This window comes from Tachyglossus aculeatus, assembly GCF_015852505.1.
Source record: "Tachyglossus aculeatus isolate mTacAcu1 chromosome 12 unlocalized genomic scaffold, mTacAcu1.pri SUPER_6_unloc_1, whole genome shotgun sequence".
Lineage (NCBI taxonomy): Eukaryota > Metazoa > Chordata > Mammalia > Monotremata > Tachyglossidae > Tachyglossus > Tachyglossus aculeatus.
In genome coordinates, this window is record NW_024044828.1 from 16,768,579 (window position 1) to 16,790,076 (window position 21,498).

The following is a 21,498-nucleotide window of genomic DNA, read 5'->3' on the forward strand; positions in this document are numbered from 1 at the left end:
CCCACGGCTTCGGAGTGTCAGAGGCGGGAGCAACGGCTTCTGGACAAATGGGATTGGCGAATTCCCGGCAAAGGATTCTGGGGAAAAACAGCCCCCCAAGCACGGCTTGCGCTTGCTATGGGAAGAAATCTGGGGGCAATGACCCTTAGAAAATTTGCCCAGAAACTTTTTTTTTTTTAAGTGGTATTTCTTAAGCGCTTTCTATGCGCCAAGCATTGATACATTGATTGATAGATATCATAGATTGATAGATAGATTGGTAGATACAAGCTAATCAGGTGCAACACAGTCCATGCCCCATATGGGATTCATCATCATCATCAATCGTATTTATTGAGCGCTTACTACGTGCAGAGCACTGTACTAAGCGCTTGGGAAGTACAAATTGGCAACATATAGAGACAGTCCCTACCCAACAGTGGGCTCACAGTCTAAAAAGATTCAGTCTTCATCCCCACTTTACTGAGGCACAGAAACGAAGTGGCTTGCCCACGGCCACACGGCAGGTAAGCGGCGGAGCCAAGAACGGAACCCAGGTCCTCCTGATTCCCAGGCCTGGGCGCTACCCACTAGGCCATGCCGCTTCACTCTCTGACACGCCCGGCCTCGCCACTTTTGACCCGAGCTCTGATCCCTCAGGACCGCTCTGATGGATTTTCGCCAGGCGTCTGGCGAGTCACGGCGGTTACGGGGCGTTCACTACGCTTAGAGCAGTGCTTGGCGCATGGTAAGCGCTTCACGGATACCGTCGTTTTTATTACGCGCCCCGCCCCGGGAGAGATAAAGGATATTCCAATAGGCTCCAGGCCCCCACATCAGACTCACTCTGTCAAGCGCTAAGAGGGAGGGAGAAAAGGGAGATTGCCCCCATCTTACAGATGAGGAAACTGAGATGCAGAGAGGTTAAAGTGACTTGCCCAAGGTCACTCAGCAGGCCAGTGGCAGAGAACTAGAAACCGGGTCTCTCGACTCCCTGGTTTTTCCCCCACTAATCCCAAATTCCTCTCTGGACCGGTACAGTAGGATCCACCAGAAATCGCAGTGACCCCCGAAAGGGAATGAGGTGCCTGGTTTCGACCTGGATTGAAAGTACACAAATCGAGGACGTGGGTCAATCGACCCATTGATGAACGGTATTTATTGAGCACTTACTGTGTGCGGAGCACTGTCACCAAGCACTTGAGAGACCACAATACAAGAGACATGTTCCCTGTTCACAAGTTTCCCGTCTAGAGGGAGAGACGGACATTAATGTAAAAACTTTGCAGATGTGAGCATTGGTGGCTGTGAGGCTGAGGCCGATACTAAACGCCCATGAGCTACAGATCCAAGTACACGGACATTGCCGATTCAGTTGCCAATTTGTACTTCCCAAGCGCTTAGTACAGTGCTCTGCACATAGTAAGCGCTCAATAAATACGATTGATGATGATTGCCGAGAGGGATTTCGGGAGGAGAGCTTAGTCAGGGAAGGCCTCTTGGAGGTGTGATATTAATAAGACTTCGATGGTGGAGAGAGTGGTGGACTGGCGCCTATCGAGAGGGAGAGAGCCCCTATCCCAATCAATGCTATTTACTGAACTTCAAGGCCCTGCTGAGAGCTCACCTCCTCCAGGAGGCCTTCCCAGACTGAGCCCCTTCCTTCCTCTCCCCCTCTCCATCCCCCCATCTTACCTCCTTCCCTTCCCCACAGCACCTGTATATATGTAGATATGTTTGTACATATTTATTACTCTATTTTATTTGTACATATCTATTCTATTTATTTTATCTTGTTAGTATGTTTGGTTTTGTTCTCTGTCTCCCCCTTTTAGACTGTGAGCCCACTGTTGGGTAGGGACTGTCTCTACATGTTGCCCATTTGTACTTCCCAAGCGCTTAGTACAGTGCTCTGCACATAGTAAGCGCTCAATAAATACGATTGATGATGATGATGATGAACGTTTACCCGACCCTGCTGGCCCCAAAGGGCAACGAGGAGCCTGAGCAGCAGACCCTGCCTTCATCCCCCATGGAAATTTCGCTGGCTACCAAAAGCAGAAAGTTTAATAATTGTGGCATTTTTGTCAAGCGCTTATTCTGGATCATTAAGACTCACAAGGCCCCTTGTCCCACCTGGGGCTCACTGCTTAAGAGGGACGGAGATCAGGGACCGAGTCCGCATTCGACAGATGCTTAGTACAGTGCTCTGCACATAGTAAGCGCTCAATAAATACGATTGATGATGACAGACGAGGAAACTGAAGCCCAGAGACGTGAAGTAACATGCCCAAGGGCGTCCAGCAGGTAAGTGGCGGAGCGGGGACTAGGAGCCCAGTCCACTGACTCCCCTCCACCTCCGAAATCAGGCTCTTTCTGCTAGTCCACACTGTTGTGGACGATTGGTGCACAGAAGGGTCAACGGAAACAGCCTTTGATTGGAAACCGATTGAGCTTCATCTCCTAATGACTTCAAATGGAGGAGAAAAAATAAATCTGCTCTCTGCGGACGGGAGGAGGGATGGTCCCTTCCTGCATTCCTCATTTTATTTTGTTAATATTCACTTTATTTTGTTAGTATGTTTGGTTTTGTTCTCTGTCTCCCCCTTCTAGACTGTGAGCCCACTGATGGGTAGGGACTGTCTCTTCATGTTGCCAGCTTGTACTTCCCAAGCGCTTAGTACAGTGCTCTGCACACAGTAAGCGCTCAATAAATACGACTGATTGATTGATTGATTCCTCGAATCCTTCAGCCACATCCACAGCTCCCGGGAGCTGTGGTGCTCGGTGGAAAAGCAGGAGAGAGCGGGATGGTCCGGGAAGCCAGGTGGATCACATACAGAGTCAAACCTTACAGCCGGGCGGTTTGAGGTAGGAATCGTTGCCTCTAGCCCTTTCCCAATATTCCCGGATTCCTGGGAAGCCCTCCAAACTCGCTTTCTCCTAACTTTGCAATCCACTAGACTGGAAGCTCCTCACGGGCAGGGATTGTGTCTACCGACTCTATCGTATTGTACTTTCCCAAGCGCTTAGTACAGTGCTCTGCACACAGTAAGCGCTCAATAAATACGATTGATTGATTCCTCGAATCCTTCAGCCACATCCACAGCTCCCGGGAGCTGTGGTGCTCGGCGGAAAAGCAGGAGAGAGCGGGATGGTCCGGGAAGCCAGGTGGATCACATACAGAGTCAAACCTTACAGCCGGGCGGTTTGAGGTAGGAATCGGTGCCTCTAGCCCTTTCCCAATATTCCCGGATTCCTGGGAAGCCCTCCAAACTCGCTTTCTCCTAACTCTGCAATCCACTAGACTGGAAGCTCCTCACGGGCAGGGATTGTGTCTACCGACTCTATCGTATCGTACTTTCCCAAGTGTTTAGTATAGTGCTCTGCACTCTGCAACAGCTCAATAAATACCACCCGGGACCAGGCAGAGACCCGAGAACGGCCAGGAACGGAAATCACCAGGTTCCTGCCCCCCTCAATCAATCAGTGGTATTTATTGAGCGCTGACTGTGCGCAGAGCACTGTACTGAGCGCTCGGGAGTGAGCGCTGGCCACGCCAGAAGGGAGGCTCACCCTTCCGATGCTCCTATGCCTCCTGTTTGCGTTAATGGCCGGCTCCCCTTCTAGACTGTCAGCTCGCTGTGGGCAACGAATGTGTCTGTTTATTCTGATAGTCTAATAAGAATAATACTGTGGTATTTGATAAGCGATTACTATGTGCCACTCACTGTACTAAGCGCTGGAGTACAAGCAAAACAATCTTTTAGACTGTGAGCCCACTGTTGGGTAGGGACTGTCTCTACATGTTGCCAACTTGTACTTCCCAAGCGCTTAGTACAGTGCTCCGCACACAGTAAGCGCTCAATAAATACGATTGATTGATTGGACAGAGCCCCTGTCCCCCTGCGGTTCAAAGTCTTAAATCAACATATCCCCCCCCCCCACCCTTTTTTTTTCTTTTTTTGGTATTTGTTAAGTGCTTGCTATGTTGTCTGTCTCCCCCTTCTAGACTGTGAGCCCACTGTTGGGTAGGGACCGTCTCTATATGTTGCCAACTTGGACTTCCCAAGCGCTTAGTACAGTGCTCTGCACACAGTAAGCGCTCAATAAATACAATTGAATGAATGAATGATAGAAAAGAGTTGGTCGGCCTGTCTCCTGCCCACCCAGAGCCTACTCTGTTCCTCATTCATTCAATCAATCCACTCAATCGTATTTACTGGGCGCTATGTGCAGAGCACTGTACTAAGCGCTTGGAAAGTACAGTTCGGCAACAGAGAGAGACAGTCCCTACCCAACAACGGGCTCACAGTCTAGAAGGGGGAGACAGACAACAAAACAAAACAAGTAGACAGGCGTCAGTAGCATCAAAATAGACAACTAGAATTACAGATGTATACACATCATTAATAAAATGGAGTAATAATTCTGTACGAATAATTACTGTACAGAGAAGCAGCGTGGCTCAGTGGAGAGAGCCCGGGCTTTGGAGTCAGAGGTCAGGGGTTCAAATCCCGGCTCCGCCGCTTGTCAGCTGTGTGACTTTGGGCAAGTCACTTCACTTCTCTGGGCCTCAGTTCCCTCATCTGTAAAATGGGGATTAAGACTGTGAGCCCCATGTGAGACAACCTGATCACCTCGTATCCCCCCAACGCTTAGAACAGTGCTTTGCACATAGCAAGCGCTTAACAAATACCATCATTATTATTATTATTATTATTATTACACATGCTGTGGGGAGGGGAAGGGGGTAGAGCAGAGGGAGGGAAGGAGGAGCAGAGGAAAAGGGGGGCCTCAGTCTGGGAAGGCCTCCTGGAAGAGGTGAAGTTTTCCTCAGAAAACTTGGCCCAGTCTTGACCCAATGGGACGGCGGGGTGAAGAGGCTGGGAACTTCAGCCGACTTTGGGCAAGGCACTTCACTTCCCTGTACCTCAGTTACCTCATCTGTAAAATGGGGATTAAGGCTGTGGGCCCCCCGTGGGATCACCTTGTAACCTCCCCAGCGCTTAGAGCAGTGTTTTGCACATAGTAAGCGCTTAATAAATGCCATTATTATTATTATTCAGTCGGGAACTCCATCCCTGCCTCTGCCCCTGAGCCGGGAAAGTCGCTTCCTCTATCCGCTGATTTCACACCCGCCTCCTGAGAGGGGAAGGGTACCGACTCCTCTCCCGGGGTGAGCGGAGGAAGGAAAAGCGGATGCGTCGCCCCCAAACTCCCCCTCGCTGCCCCACCGGATGGATGTCAACCCTTCCTGCGGCTCTCTCCCGCCACTGCCCACCCACGATTCCACGACTCCATCCCATCCCTGGCGCTGCTCCGCATCGGTCCGGTCTATTTCTCCTTCATTCATTCAATCGTACTTATTGAGCGCTTACTGTGTGCAGAGCACTGGACTAAGCGCTTGGGAAGGACAAGTCGGCAACATCTAGAGACGGTCCCTACCCAACAGCGGGCTCACGTCTAGAAGGGGGAGACGGACAACACAACAAAACATGCGGACAGGTGGCAAGTAGTCAGAACAAATCCCTCACCACCTGAGCCCCCCCGCCATCCCACTCTACCAGTCATTCATTCATTCAATCGTATTTATTGAGCACTTACTGTGGGCAGAGCACTGTACTAAGCGCTTGGGAAGTCCAAGTTGGCAACATATAGAGACGGTCCCTACCCAACAGTGGGCTCACAGTCTAGAATCCCTCTCACCCGTCACAATTGTGAGACCCTGCGCTTCAGCGTGGCTTAGCGGAAAGGCCCGGGGCTTGGGAGTCCGAGGACGTGGGTTCTAATTCCGCCTCCGCCACTTATCTGCTGTGCGACCTTGGGCCGGTCACTGAACTTCTCTGTGCCTCAGTTACCTCCTCTGCAGAATGGGGATTAAAAGTGGGAGCCCCACATGGGACAACCTGATTGCCCTGTATCCACCCCAGTGCTTAAAACAGTGCTTGGCGCATAGTAAAAGCTTCATAAATAACATTATTATTATTATTGTTATTATTACACAGCCCTCACCCCATCCTCTAACTCAATCGATCGTTTTTATTGAGCGCCAACTGCGAGCAGAGCACTGTATTCAGTGTTTGGGAGAGTACAACATCAGAATTGGTTGACGTTCCCCGCCTACAGTGAGCTTACAGTCTAGAGAAACAGCATGGCTCAGTGGAAAGAGCATGGGCTTTGGAGTCACAGGTCATGGGTTCGAATCCCAGCCCCGCCACACGTCTGCTGTGTGACCTTGGGCAAGTCACTTAATTTCTCTGAGCCTCAGTTCCCTCATCTGTAAAATGGGGATTAAGACTGTGAGCCCCCCGTGGGACAACATGATCAGCTTGTATCCCCCCGGCGCTTAGAACAGTGCTTTGCACATAGTAAGCACTTAAATGCCATCATTATTATTATTATCCGTAAAATGGGGATTAAGACTGTGAGCCCCCCGTGGGACAACATGATCAGCTTGTATCCCCCCAGTGCTTAGAACAGTGCTTTGCACATAGTAAGCACCTAAATGCCATTATTATTGTTATTATTATTATTATTTTTAGAGTGGTGGCTCATCCCCATTCAACCCCTTCCCCAAGTCTGTTTCCTCCTCATTCATTCATTCAATCGTATCTATTGAGCGCTTTCTGTGTGCAGCGCACCGTACTAAGCACTTGGAATGTACAATTCAGCAACAAAGAGAGACAATCCCTGCCCACAGCGGGCTCACAGTCTAGAAGAATGACGGTATTTGTTAAGCCCTTACTCTGTGCCAAGCGCTGTTCTAAACGCTGGGGTGGAGACAAGGCAATCAGATTGCCCACGTGGGGCTCGCCGTCTTAATCTCTCTGGGTCTCAGTTTCCTCAGCTGTAAAATGGGGAAGTAGATGGTGAGCCCTGGGTGGGACGGGGAGAGTGCCTAGTCTGATAACCTTCAATTTCTGCCCATGCTTAAGGCATAGTAAGCAGTTAATAAATGCCATAATTACAATTATTATCATTAGAATCTGAGCCCCCTGGACAGACTTCTGCCTCCAGGCTCACTTTTTTCTTCTATTATCATTATGAGCAGGGAATGTTTCCACTGATTCTGTTGTATTGTACTCTCCCAAGTGGTCTGCACTTAGTAAGTCCTCAATAAATACCACTGACTGATTGATTATATTTCACTGACCTCCACTTTCCCCACATTTCAGCCTTAATAATAAATATAGCACCAATGATAGTGGCATTTTAGCGTTTACTATATACCAAGTACTGGGGCAGATCCAAGAGGAGCATATGATGACGATTAAATGCCCCCCGTTTCCCCTCCGTACTGCATCACTTTATATACTTGGTCCCAAACCATTTAAGTCTCCCCCTTTTAGACTGTGAGCCCACTGTTGGGTAGGGACTGTCTCTATATGTTGCCAATTTGTATTTCCCAAGCGCTTAGTACAGTGCTCTGCACATAGTCAGCGCTCAATAAATACGATTGATGATGATGATGATGATGATATAGGGTATTTGTTAAGTGCTTACTACGTGCCAGGCACTGTTCTAAGCGCTGGGGTAGATACAAGGAAATCGGGTTGGACACAGTCCCCGTCCCACACAGGGCTCACAGGCTTAATCCTCATTTTTTAGGTAAGGGAATTAAGGCGGCGAATTTGGCCCCGGAGATTCTTCAGGATTTCGGGAGGCTACGCCTCAGGAAAGGGAGGCAGGGGGAAGACTTTTTGGAATCACATCCATCTCCTTTAATCCGGCGGATCTGATTTTTTATGAGAGTACGACCCCGGGCTGCCACGTCCTCTTTTCATAGCTCCCCTGCCCACCCCTGCCCCATTTTATTTCAGCTTCCTTTCTCTAAAGTCAGAGTTTTTCCTCGCTCACAGATTCCATCAATCGTATTTATTGAGCGCTGACTGTGTGCAGAGCACTGTACTGAGCGCTTGGGAAGTCCAAGTTGGCAACATCTAGAGACGGTCCCTACCCAACAGTGGGCGTTCCCAACTCTTCCCTCGACCAGCTCACGTTTACGCCTCTGAATAGTAGAGAAGATCAGAAGCAGCATGACTCAGTGGAAAGAGCCCGGGCTTTGGAGTCGGAGGTCGTGGGTTCAAATCCCGGCTCCGCCACTTGTCAGCTGGGTGGCTTTGGGCAAGTCACTTCACTGGGCCTCAGTTCCCTCATCTGGAAAATGGGGATGAAGACTGTGGGCCCCTCGTGGGGCAACCTGATTACCTTGTATCTACCCCAGCGCTTAGAACAGTGCTTTGTACATAGCAAGCGCTTAACAAATACCAACATTATTATTATTATTATCAGAAAGATTGCTTCCTCAAGGCCCGAAATATAGACAAAAGTACAGAGCGAACCCCCACATTAAAGCTAACGGTCTGCCCCCTGTCCCCTTTCACCTGGGCAACTGGCAAAGTCTGATTTTCCCGTGTTGACTCTGTTTCCCTGTACCCGAGAACCAAAATGTTCTGTTAGACGATGCCTCTATAGCCCTGATTTCAAAACCACCACAATTCGCTGCTACCAGATTCAGAATAATATCCGCCGGTCTCCTTTCCCTTGAAGTTTCTGACGTTTTTCCGGCATCCATCATCAATCGTATTTATTGAGCGCTTACTATGTGCAGAGCACTGTACTAAGCGCTCGGGAAGTACAAATTGGCAACATATAGAGACAGTCCCTACCCAACAGTGGGCTCACAGTCTAAAAGGGGGAGACAGAGAACAAAACCAAGCATCCTAACAAAATAAAATAAATAGAATAGATATGTACAAGTAAAATAAATAGAGTAATAAATATGTACAAACATATATACATATAGACAGGTGCTGTGGGGAAGGGAAGGAGGTAAGATGGGGGGGATGGAGACGGGGACGAGGGGGAGAGGAAGGAAGGGGCTCAGTGTGGGAAGGCCTCCTGGAGGAGGTGAGCTCTCAGCAGGGCCTTGAAGGGAGGAAGAGAGCTAGCTTGGCAGGTGGGCAGAGGGAGGGCGAGAGGGCTTCTTCTTGATCAGGGTCAAGTCGGCCTATAGCCCCATGCCTGAAAACCCAACCAAGGTCAAACAATCCCTGCTATTTACTGGGCGCTTCACCGTGTACTGAGCGCTTAAGAGAGAGTATGGAACGGGAGAGTTGGGAGACGTGATCCCTGCCCACAGGGAGCTAACTAGGATTCAGCATCCACTCCCTCTGAGCCAAAGCAGAATTAGGAAGTTCCGAATCACAGAGGCAGAGGCGTGAAAAAGAAAGGATCTTAACCCTCCGCCTCTTAATCCTGGAGGCCAAAACGTGGAAGACCCGAAGGATTAAAAATTTACCTAAAACCTGTCAGCCTTCCCCTAACCCACAATGATCGGGACTAATTTTATTTATTTACTCGTATTGCTGTCTGTCTCCCCCACTTCAAGACTGTGAGCTCACTGTGGGCAGGGAATGTCCCTGTTTATTGCTGTATTGTGCTTTCCCAAGTGCTTAGTACAGTGTTCTGCACACCGTAAGCGCTTAATACGATTGAATGAATGAACCCACGGCGAGGGGGGTTATAATACTGGAAAAACGATGGCGAACACAGGGTAAAAGGAGGTCCCTGGAACCAGTTGTTGAGGGAAAACCAGGGGGATCAAGCCCATTCCCTTGGAAAAATGGAGGGGATGGGGGCGGGAGAGGGAGACCCTCCATCCAATCAGTCGATGGCACGTAATGAACACGTACTGGATGCTGGACACTGTACTAAGCGCTTGGAAGAGGACAACAGAGAAAGGAGGCCCCGTCCCTACCGTCGAAGGGGCTCAAGGGTCCGAAGGTCTCTCTATATGTTGCCAACTTGTACTTCCCAAGCGCTTAGTACAGTGCTCTGCACACAGTAAGCGCTCAATAAATACAATTGATGATGATGATGATGACAGTCAGAAAAACGTGGGTGGGGGGGTGGGGGGAGAACCCTCCACCCAATCGATCGAGGGCACTCAATGAGCACATACTGGACGCTGGGCACTGTACTAAGTGCTTGGGAGCAGACGATATGGAGCCCCGATCCCTACCCTCAAAGGGGCTCAAGGGCCCGAAGGCAAACGACAGGCGGAAAACCGAGGAGGGGAGGGGGAATGAACCCCCCACCCAATCGATCGATGGCACTCAATCAACATGTACCGGACGCTGGGCACTGTACTAAGCGCTTGGAAGAGGACAATAGAGAAAGGAGGCCCCATCCCTACCGTCGAAGGGGCTCAAGGGTCCGAAGGTGAATGACAGTCAGAAAAACAGGGGGTGGGGTGGGGTGGGGGAGGAAGAACTCTCCACCTAATCGATCGATGGCACTCAATGAACACGTACTGGACGCTGGGTACTGTACTAAGCGCTTGGGAGAGGTCAATACGTAGGGAGCCTCGATCCCTACCCTCAAGGGGGCTCAGGGGCCTGAAGGCAAATGACAGCCGCAAAAACAGGGAGGTGGGAGAAAGAAGAGACCCTCCACCCAACTGATCAGTGGCACTCAATGAACACGTACTGGACACAGGGAACTATACTAAGCGCTTGGGAGAGGACAATAGATAGGGAGTCCCGATCCCTACCTTCAAAGGGGCTCAAGGGCCTGAAGGCGAATGACAGTCAGAAAAACAGGGGGTGGGGTAGAGGAAGAACCCTCCATTTGATCGATGGCACTCAATGAATGTGTACTGGATGCTGGGTACTGTACTAAGCGCTTGGGAGAGGACAATAGAGGGGGAGCCCTGATCCCTACCCTTAAAGGGGCTAAAGGGCCCGAGGGCGAATGACAGCCGGAAAAACGGGAAAGGGGAGGAAGAACCCTCCGCCCAATCGACTGCTGGCACTCAATGCACATGTCCTGGACGCTGGGTACTGTACTGGGCGCTTGGGAGAGGACAATAGAGAAAGGAGGCCCGATCCCTACCTTCACAGGGGCTCAAGGGCCTGAAGGCGAATGACTGCCAGAAAAACAGGGGGGTGGGAGAGAGGAAGGACCCTCCACCCAATCGATTGCTGGCACTCAGTGAACATGTACTGGACGCTGGGTACTGTACTGAGCGCTTGGAAGAGGACAATAGAGAAAGGAGGCCTGATCCCTACCTTCAAAAGGGTTCAAGGGCCTGAAGGCGAATGACAGCCGGAAAAACGCGAAGGGAGAGGAAGAACCCTCCGCCCAATCGATCGCCGGCACTCAATGAACATGTACTAGACGCTGGGTACTGCACTGAACGCTTGGAAGAGGACAATAGAGAAAGGAGGCCCGATCCCTACCTTCAAAGGGGCTCAAGGGCCTGAAGGCGAATGACAGCCGAAAAAACGGTTAGGGGGAGGAAGAACCCTCCGCCCAATCGATTGCTGGCACTCAATGCCCATGTACTGGATGCTGGGTACTGTACTGAGCGCCTGGGAAAGGACAATAAAGAGAGGAGACCCGAACCCTACCTTCACAAGGGTTCAGGGGCCCGAAGGCGAATGACAGCCGGAAAAATGGGGAGAGAAAGGACCCTCCGCCCAATCGATCGCCGGCACTCAATGAACATGTACTGGACGCTGGGTACTGTACTGAGCGCTTGGGAGAGGACAATAGAAAAAGGAGGCCCGATCCCTACCTTCAAAGGGGTTCAAGGGCCTGAAGGCGAATGACAGCCAGAAAAACAGGGGGGTGGGAGAGAGGAAGGTCCCTCCGCCCAATCGATCGCCGGCACTCAATGAACACGTACTGGACGCTGGGTACTGTACTGAGCGCTTGGGAGAGGACAATAGAGAGAGGAGGCCCGATCCCTACCTTTAAAGGGGCTCAGGGGCACGAAGGCGAATGGCAGCTGGAAAAACGGGAATGTGGAGGAGGGATCCTCCGCCCAATCGATCGGTGGCACTCAGTGAACACTTACTGGACACTAGGTACTGTACTGAGTGCTTGGGAAAGGACAATAGAGAAAGGAGGCCCCATCCCTACCTTCAAAGGGGCTCAGGGGCACGAAGGCGAATGACAGCCGGGAAAACCGGGAGGAAGGCCCCTCCACCCAATCGATCACCGGCACTCAATGAACATGTACTGGACGCTGGGTACTGTACTGAGCGCTTGGGAGAGGACAATAGACAGAGGAGGCCCGATCCCTACCTTCAAAGGGGCTCAGGGGCCTGAAGGCGAATGACAGCCGGGAAAACCGGGAGGAAGGCCCCTCCGCCCAATCGATCGGTGGCACTCAATGAACACGTACTGGACGCTGGATACTGTACTGAGCGCTTGGGAGAGGACAATAGAGAGAGGAGGCTCCATCCCTACCTTCAAAGGGGCTCAGGGGCCCGAAGGCGAATGACAGCCGGGGAAAACCGGGAGGAAGGCCCCTCCGCCCAATCGGTCACCGGCACTCAATGAACACGTACTGGACGCTGGGTACTGTACTGAGCGCTTGGGAGAGGACAATAGAGAGAGGAGGCCCGATCCCTACCTTCAAAGGGGCTCAGGGGCCTGAAGGCGAATGACAGCCGGGGAAAACCGGGAAGGGGGAGGAAGGCCCCTCCGCCCAATCGATCGCCGGCACTCAATGAACACGTACTGGCCGCTGGGTACTGTACTGAGCGCTTGGGGGAGGACAATAGAGAATGGAGGCCTGATCCCTACCTTCAAAGGGGCTCAGGGGCCTGAAGGCGAATGACAGCCGGGAAAACCGGGAAGGGGGAGGAAGGCCCCTCCGCCCAATCGATCGGTGGCACTCAATGAACACGTACTGGACGCTGGGTACTGTACTGAGCGGTTGGGGGCGGACAATAGAGAAGGGAGGGGGGTCCGATGGGGGCTGGGGGGGTCGGGCTGCGCTTACAGCAGCGCTTGGCACATAGTAAGCGCCTAGCAGGGACCATCCTTCTTAGGAGCATCATCATGGTGCCCTGTGTGTGTGTGTGTGGGGGGGGGGGGTCTGACCCCAACGCCGGGGGGGGACGGGGAGCGGCCTAAGGGGCCCGGGGCACCGAGGGGGAGGAGGAGGAGGAGGAAGAAAGAGGAGGAAGAAGAAGAGGAATTAGAAGAGGAGGAGGAGGAGGAAGAGGCCGTCGCCTGAAGGGCGGGTGGGGGTGGGGGAGGCTTTACCTGCAGCGGCCGCGGGGGGCCGGTTTGCGCCCCCCTCTCTCCCTCTGTGTGTCTGCCCGTGTGTCTCTCTCTCTCTCGCTCTCGTCTCGTTCGCTCCCGCGCAGCCTACCTCGCCCCCGCCGCCCGCCCCGCGCCCCCATTGGCCGCCCGCGCCCGTCACTCACCCCTCCGCCGCCCGCCATTGGCCGCCGGGCCGAACGGCCGAGCCCGCCGCGGTAGGTTGAGAGCGCGCGCGCGCGCCCGCCCGCCCGCGGCCTAGCCGGTTTCCAGGGCCGAGGCGGAGCCTGCCGCTCGAGTAGGGGCCGGCTGTCCCACCCCACACCTCCCCCGGATCAATTATAATAATAACAATAATAATAATAACCATGATATTTGTTAAGCAATTACAGTGTGCAAAGCAAAGCGCTGGGGAACTTACAAGGTGATCAGATTGCCCTACGCTGTGTGACTTGGGGCAAGTCACTTCACTTCTCTGGGCCTCAGTTCCCTCATCTGGAAAATGGGGATGAAGACTGGGAGCCCCCCGTGGGACCACCTCATCACCGTGTAACCTCTCCAGCGCTTAGAACAGTGATTTGCATATAGTATGTGCTTAACAAATATTATTATTATTATTATTATTTGGGCAAGTCACTTCACTTCTCTGGGCCTCAGTTCCCTCATCTGGAAAACGGGGATGAAGACTGGGAGCCCCCCGTGGGACCACCTCATCACCGTGTAACCTCCCCAGCGCTTAGAACAGTGCTTGGCACATAGAATGCGCTTAAAAAATATCATTATTATTATTATTATTATTGTTTGGGCAAGTCACTTCTCTGGGCCTCAGTCCCCTCATCTGGAAAATGGGGATGAAGAATGTGAGCCCCCCGTGGGACCACCTCATCACCTTGTAACCTCTCCAGCGCTTAGAACAGTGCTTTGCACATAGAATGCGCTTAAAAAAATATCATCATTATTATTATTATTTGGGCAAATCACTTCTCTGGGCCTCAGTTCCCTCATCTGGAAAATGGGGATGAAGACTGGGAGCCCCCCGTGGGACAGTCTGATCACCTTGTAATGTCCCCAGCGCTTAGAACAGTGCTTTGCACAGAGTAAATGCTTAAATATCATTATTATTATTATTATTTGGGCAAGTCACAACTTCTCTGGGCCTCAGTTCCCTCATCTGTAAAATGGGGATGAAGACTGGGAGCCCCCCGTGGGACAACCTGATCACCCTGTAACCTCCCCAGCGCTTAGAACAGTGCTTTGCACATAGTAAGCGCTTAAATATCATTATTATTAGTATTTGGGCAAGTCACAACTTCTCTGGGCCTCAGTTCCCTCATCTGTAAAATGGGGATGAAGACTGGGGGCCCCCCATGGGACAACCTGATCACCCTGTAACCTCCCCAGCGCTTAGAACAGTGCTTTGCACATAGTAAGCGCTTAAATATCATTATTATTAGTATTTGGGCAAGTCACAACTTCTCTGGGCCTCAGTTCCCTCATCTGTAAAATGGGGATGAAGACTGGGAGCCGCCCGTGGGACCACCTGATCACCTTGTAACCTCCCCAGCGCTTAGAACAGTGCTTTGCACATAGAATGCGCTTAAAAAATATCATTATTATTATTATTATTTGGGCAAGTCACTTCTCTGGGCCTCAGTTCCCTCATCTGTAAGATGGGGATGAAGACTGGGAGCCCCCAGTGGGACAACCTCATCACCTTGTAACCTCCCCAGTGCTTAGAACAGTGCTTGGCACAGAGTAAGTGCTTAATAAATGCCATCATTATTATTATGATTAACCCCCACAGCGCTTAGAACACTGCTTTGCACATAGTAAGCGCTTAATAAATGCCACCATCATTATTGTTATTACAAGCAAATCGAGTTGGTCACAGTCCCTGTCCCACGCGGGGGCACTCCATCTCGAGCCCCATTTTACAGATGAGGCAACTGAGGCCCAGAGAAGTGAAGTGACTTGCCCAAGGTCACTTAGCAGGCAAGTGGTGGAACTGGGATTAAAACTCATGACCTTCTGACTCCCAGTGCTGTGCACATAGTAAGCGCTTAATAAATACCGTCATTATTAATACCATACCGTCATTAATAATTCCATTATTATTATTACGCTGCTTCGCTGAAGCTACTGGCGTCCCATTGCGTTCTGGTGCCAAGCAGGTCGGACTGGTTCTTTAAGCGCTTGTTATGTGCCAGCCACTGTACTAAGCGTTACCTGTATATATGTCTGTACATATTTATTACTCTATTTTACTTGTACATATTTATTCTATTTATTTTATTTTGTTAATATGTTTTATTTTGTTGTCTGTCTCCCCCTTGTAGACTGTTAGCCCTCTGTTGGGTAGGGACCGTCTCTAGATGCTGCCGACTTGGACTTCCCAGGCGCTTAGTACAGTGCTCTGCACACAGTAAGCGCTCAATAAATACGATTGAATGAATGAATGAATTGGTTCTGGAGGCTGGATTCCCCTCCAGGGCGTCAACTGCATTTACTGAGCGCAAACTGGGGACAGAGCACTGTACTAAGCGCCTGGGAGAGTACAATATAACAGACCTCATAGACAAGTCCGCCGCCTCCCGAGGAGCTTAAAAAGGGCTAAAATGATGAAAAATGGCTGTACCCACGACCTCCGACTCCAAAGCCCGGGCTCTTTCCACTGAGCCACACTTGAGTGCTCACCATGTGCCAAGCACTGTCAACGCTCAGAACAGTGCTCGGCACATAGTAAGCGCTTAACAGATACCATCATCATTATTATTATTACTAAAAATTGGGTAGATACAAGGTAATAATAACGGTGGCATTTATTCACTCATTCAATCGTCTTTATTAAGCGCTTACTATGTGCCAGGCACTGTTCTAAGCGCTGGGGAGGTTGCAAGGGGATCGGGTTGTCCCGCGTGGGGCTCACAGTCATCATCCCCATTTTACACAGGAGGGAACTGAGGCTCCGAGAAGTTAAGTGACTTGCCCAAGGTCACACAGCAGACACGTGAGGGAGCTGGGATTCGAACCCACGACCTCTGACTCCGAAGCCCGGGCTCTTTCCACCGAGCCGCACTTGAGTCCTTCCTAAGTGCCAGGCACTGTCAACGCTTAGAACAGTGCTCGGCACATAGTAAGCGCTTAACAAATACCATCATCCAGCGTGGCTCAGTGGAAAGAGCATGGGCTTTGGAGCCAGAGGTCATGGGTTCGAATCCCGACTCCGCCACATGTCTGCTGTGTGACCTTGGGCAAGTCACTTAACTTCTCTGAGCCTCAGTTCCCTCATCTGTAAAATGGGGATTAAGACTGTGAACCCCACATGGGACAACTTGATCACTTTGTATCCCCCCCAGCGCTTAGAACAGTGCTTTGCACATAGTAAGTGCTTAACAAATGCCATTATTATTATTATTATTATTATCATCATCATTATTACTAAAAATTGGGTAGCTACAACGTAATAATAATGATGGCATTTATTCATTCATTCAATCAATAAATCAATCGTATTTATTGAGTGCTTACTGTGTGCAGAGCACTGTACTAAGCGCTTGGGAAGTCCAAGTTGGCAACATATACCCAACAGTGGGCTCACAGTCTAGAAAGTATTCAATCGTATTTATTAAGCGCTTACTATGTGCCAGGCACTGTTCTAAGCGCTGGGGAGGTTGCAAGGTGATCCGGTTGGCCCACGTGGGGCTCACAGTCTTAATCCTCATTTTACAGATCATCATCATCAATCGTATTTATTGAGCGCTTACTATGTGCAGAGCACTGGACTAAGCGCTTGGGAAGTACAAATTGGCAACGTATAGAGACAGTCCCTACCCATCAGTGGGCTCACAGTCTAGAAGGGGGAGACAGAGAACAAAACCAAACATACTAACGAAATAAAATAAATAGAATAGATAGGTACAAGTAAAATAAATAGAGTAATAAATATGTACAATCATATATACATATATACAGGTGCTGTGGGGAAGGGAAGGAGGTAAGATGAGGGGGATGGAGAGGGGGACAGGAAGGAAGGGGCTCAGTCTGGGAACTGATGAGGGAACTGAGGCCCAGAGAAGTTAGTGACTTCCCCAAGGTCACCCAGCAGCCAAACGGCAGAGCCGGAATTAGAACCCATATCCTCTCTCAGGGACAATGCTCTTTCCGCCAGCCTATGCGGCTCCTTCTGTTGTACTGTACATTCCCGAGCACTTAGTAGTGGGTTTTGCGCATTGTAAGCGCTCAACAAATACCGCTGATGACGATGGCGACGACGTGTTAGCCCCTCTTCTCCTCCAGAGAAGTGATAAAGAGGAAGCAGCCGCTCCAATTTCTATTTTACACCTAGGGAAGCTGAGGCAGGGAGCAGGGAAGTCCCTTTTATCGGCCCCTATAACAACCCAAAAATCAAAGCCCTACTAAAAAGCCTTCTCCTGTATATATGTATGTACATATTTATTACTCTATTTTACTTGTACATATCTATTCTATTTATTTTATTTTGTTAGTACGTTTGGTTTTGTTCTCTGTCTCCCCCTTTTAGACTGTGAGCCCACTGTTGGGTAGGGACTGTCTCTATATGTTGCCAACTTGTACTTCCCAAGCGCTTAGTACAGTGCTCTGCACACAGTAAGCGATCAATAAATAAGATTGATTGATTGATTCTCCTTCGGGGAGCCTTCCCCGACTAGCCTCTCATTTCCCCACACGTAATAAAAGCTACGGTATTTAGAGAAGCAGCGTGGCTCAGTGGAAAGAGCGGACAAGGGTTCGAATCCCGGCTCTGCCACTTGGCTGTGTGACCCTGGCCAAGCCACTTCACTTCTCTGTGCCTCCGTTCCCTCATCTGTAAAATGGGGATTAAGACTGTGAGCCCCGCGTGGGACAACCTGATCACCCTGTACCCCCCAAGTGCTTAGAACAGTGCTGTGCACATAGTAAGTGCTTAACAAATACCATTATTATTATTATTTGTTAGGGGCTTAGTATGTGCCAGGCACCGTACTAAGCGCTGGGGTGGATACGAGCGAATCGGGTTGGACACGGTCCCTGTCCTACGTGGGGCTTACGGTCTCAATCCCCGTTTTACAGATGAGGGAACTGAGGCACCAAGAAGTGTCCAAGGCCACACTGTAGCCAGGATTAGAACCCACAAACTTCTGACTCTTAAGCTCGGGCTCTATCCCCAATGCCCAACTTCTCTGTGCCTCAGTTACCTCATCTGTAAAATGGGGGATGTGAGCCCCACGTGGGACAATCTGATCACCTCGTCTATAAAATGGGGATGTGAGCCCCACGTGGGACAATCTGATCACCTCGTCTGTAAAATGGGGACGTGAGCCCCACGTGGGACAATCTGATCACCTCGTATCTTCCCCAGCGCTTAGAACAGTGCTTTGCACATAGTAAGCGCTTAACAAATGCCATCATCATCATCATCATGCTGCTTCTCCATTCGCCCTCCCTTCTGCGGCACCTAAACTTTTCAGTCTGTGCCTCCCAAACACTTTGCTGTTCACCGCGCTCCCCGCTTCCGTACAGATCCTGATAGGGGAAGCAGCGGGGCTCAGTGGAAAGAGCCCGGGCTTTGGAGTCAGAGGTCACGGGTTCAAATCCCGTCTCTACCAATTGTCAGCTGTGCGACTTTGGGCAAGTCACTTCACTTCTCTGGGCCTCAGTTCCCTCATCTGGAAAATGGGGATGAAGACTGTGAGCCCCCCGTGGCTGATCACCTTGTAAACTCCCCAGCACTTAGAACAGTGCTTTGCACAGAGTAAGCGCTTAATAAATGCCATCATTATTATTATTATTATTCTCTGCTGTTTCCCTTAATATATTTTCGTGTCGGTCTCCCTAGATTGTATTTATTACAATCTATTTATTTATTTTACTTGTACATTTCTATCCTTTTTATTTTGTTGGTATGTTTGGTTCTGTTCTCTGTCTCCCCCTTTTAGACTGTGAGCCCGCTGTTGGGTAGGGACTGTCTCTATGTGTTGCCAATTTGTACTTCCCAAGCGCTTAGTACAGTGCTCTGCACATAGTAAGCGCTCAATAAATATGATTGATTGATTGTAAACTCCCTGAAGGCCGACTCTACTGTACTGAACTCTCCCGAGCCCTCTGTGTACAGTAAGCACTCAAATAACACTGATGGAAGACCAATGTAGAAGCAGTGTGGCCTAGTGGGTAAATCCCAGGCTCTGGGACCCAGAAGGACCTGGGTTCTAATCCTGGCACCGCCACTTGTCTGCTGTTGACCTTGGAGAAGTCACTTCAGAGTGCCTCGGTTCCCTCATCTGTAAAATGGCGATTAATAATAATAATAATAATAATAGTATTTGAGAAGCAGCATGGCTCAGTGGAAAGAGCCCGGGGTTTGGAGTCAGAGGTCATAGGTTCAAATCCCGGCTCCGCCACTTATCAGTTACGTGACTCTGGGCAAGTCACTTCACCTCTCTGAGCCTCAGTTCCCTCATCTGTAAAATGGGGATGACGACTGTGAGCTCCACGGGGGACAACCTGAATACCTTGTAACCTCCCCAGCGCTTAGAACAGTGCTTTGCACATAGTAAGCGCTTAATAAATGCCATCATTATTATTATTTGTTAAGTGCTTACTATGTGCAAAGCACTGCTCTAAGCGCTGGGGAGGTTACAAGGTGTTCAGGTTGTCCCACAGGGGGCTCACAGTTTTAATCCCCATTTTCCAGATGAGGGAACTGAGGCCCAGAGAAGTGAAGTGACTTGCCCAAAGTCACACAGCTAACAGTTGGCGGAGCTGGGATTTGAACCCATGACCTCTGACTCCAAGGCCCGGGCTCTTTTCCACTGAGCCACGATGCTTCTCTTCGCTGCATTGAGCTCACAGGCTAAATAGGAGGGAGAGCAGGTATAATAGTAATAATAATAATAATAATAATAATAATAATAATAATAATAATGGCATTTATTAAGCGCTTACTATGTGCAAAGCACTGTTCTAAGCGCTGGGGTGGTTACAAGGTGATCAGGTTGTCCCCCGGGGGGCCCACAGCCTTAATCCCCATTTTACAGATGAGGTAACTGAGGTACAGAGAAGTGAAGTGCCTTGCCCAAAGTCACACAGCTGACAGCTGGAGGAGCCGGGATTTGAACCCATGACCTCTGACTCCAAAGCCCGGGCTCTTTCCATTGAGCCACACTGCTTCTCTAGCCACGCTGCTTCTCTAATACCTGTATTGTACATCATCATCATCATCATCAATCGTATTTATTGAGCGCTTACTGTGTGCAGAGCACTGTACTAAACGCTTGGGAAGTACAAGTTGGCAACATAACATACAGGTATCAAATCCCCATTTTGCAGGTTTTTCAAATGCTATTTGCTAATCACTTCGTGCCAGGCATTGTACTAGACACAATCCCCATTTTACAGGTGAGGTAACTGAGGTACAAAGAAGTGAAGTGCCTTGCCCAAAGTCACACAGCTGACAATTGGTGGAGCCGGAATTTGAACCCATGACCTCTGACTCCAAAGCCCGGGCTCTTTCCATTGAGCCACGCTGCTTCTCTAATACCTGTATTGCACATCATCATCATCATCAATCGTATTTATTGAGTGCTTACTGTGTGCAGAGCACTGTACTAAGCGCTTGGGAAGTACAAGCTGGCAACATAACATACAGGTAACGAATCCCCATTCTGCAGGTTTTTCAAATGCTATTTGCTAATCACTTACTTCGTGCCAGGGATTGTACTAGATACACTCCCCATTTTACAGGTGAGGTAACTGAGGCCCAGAGAAGTGAAGCGACTTGCCCAAGGTCACACAGCAGATAAGTGGCGAACCCAGGTCCTCTGATTTCCTGGCCCGGGCTCTACCCACTGGGCTACGCTGCTTTCCAACTGTCATAAAGAAAATACGATTGACTGGTTAATCTTTAAAGCCCTTGGGAAATCACATCCCCTCCAAGAAGCCATTCCCGATTAATATTTAGAGACTCCACTCTACAGCCCCTAATACTCACAGGTCTTTGACACGAGCACCGAGTTGGGAGTCAGAGGCCGCGGGTTCTAATCTCGGCTCCGCCACTCGTCCGCCGCGTGACCCCGGGCGAGCCACTTAACTTCTCTGTGCCTCAGTGGCTTCACCTGCAAAAGGGGGATGAAGACCGTGAGCCCCGCGTGGGACAACCTGGTTACCTTCTATCGACCCCGGCGCTTGGAACAGTGCTTATCCATTCGTTCATTCAATTCAATCGTATTTATTGAGCGCTTACTGTGTGCAGAGCACTGGACTAAGCGCTTGGGAAGGACAAGTTGGCAACATAGAGAGACGGTCCCTACCCAACAGCGGGCTCACAGTCTACAAGGGACAGTAGGGCTTTGAAGGTGGACCGCCCTACCTCCTTCCCCTCCAAACAGCGCCTGTACAGATTTTATTACTCTATTTATCTTACTTGTACATATTCACTGTTCT

The 21,498-nt window shown here is 50.2% G+C and overlaps 1 protein-coding gene across 1 annotated transcript in view; it reads right to left on the reverse strand.

The window, feature by feature from the left end:
* CHD8 (chromodomain helicase DNA binding protein 8) overlaps positions 1-21,119 on the reverse strand; it is a 57,878-nt gene extending 36,759 nt beyond the window's left edge. The window contains 1 exon segment of the mRNA XM_038740919.1: positions 21,047-21,119. The gene's annotated coding sequence lies outside the window, so the exon portion shown is untranslated.
* Positions 21,120-21,498: the final 379 nt, after the last annotated feature.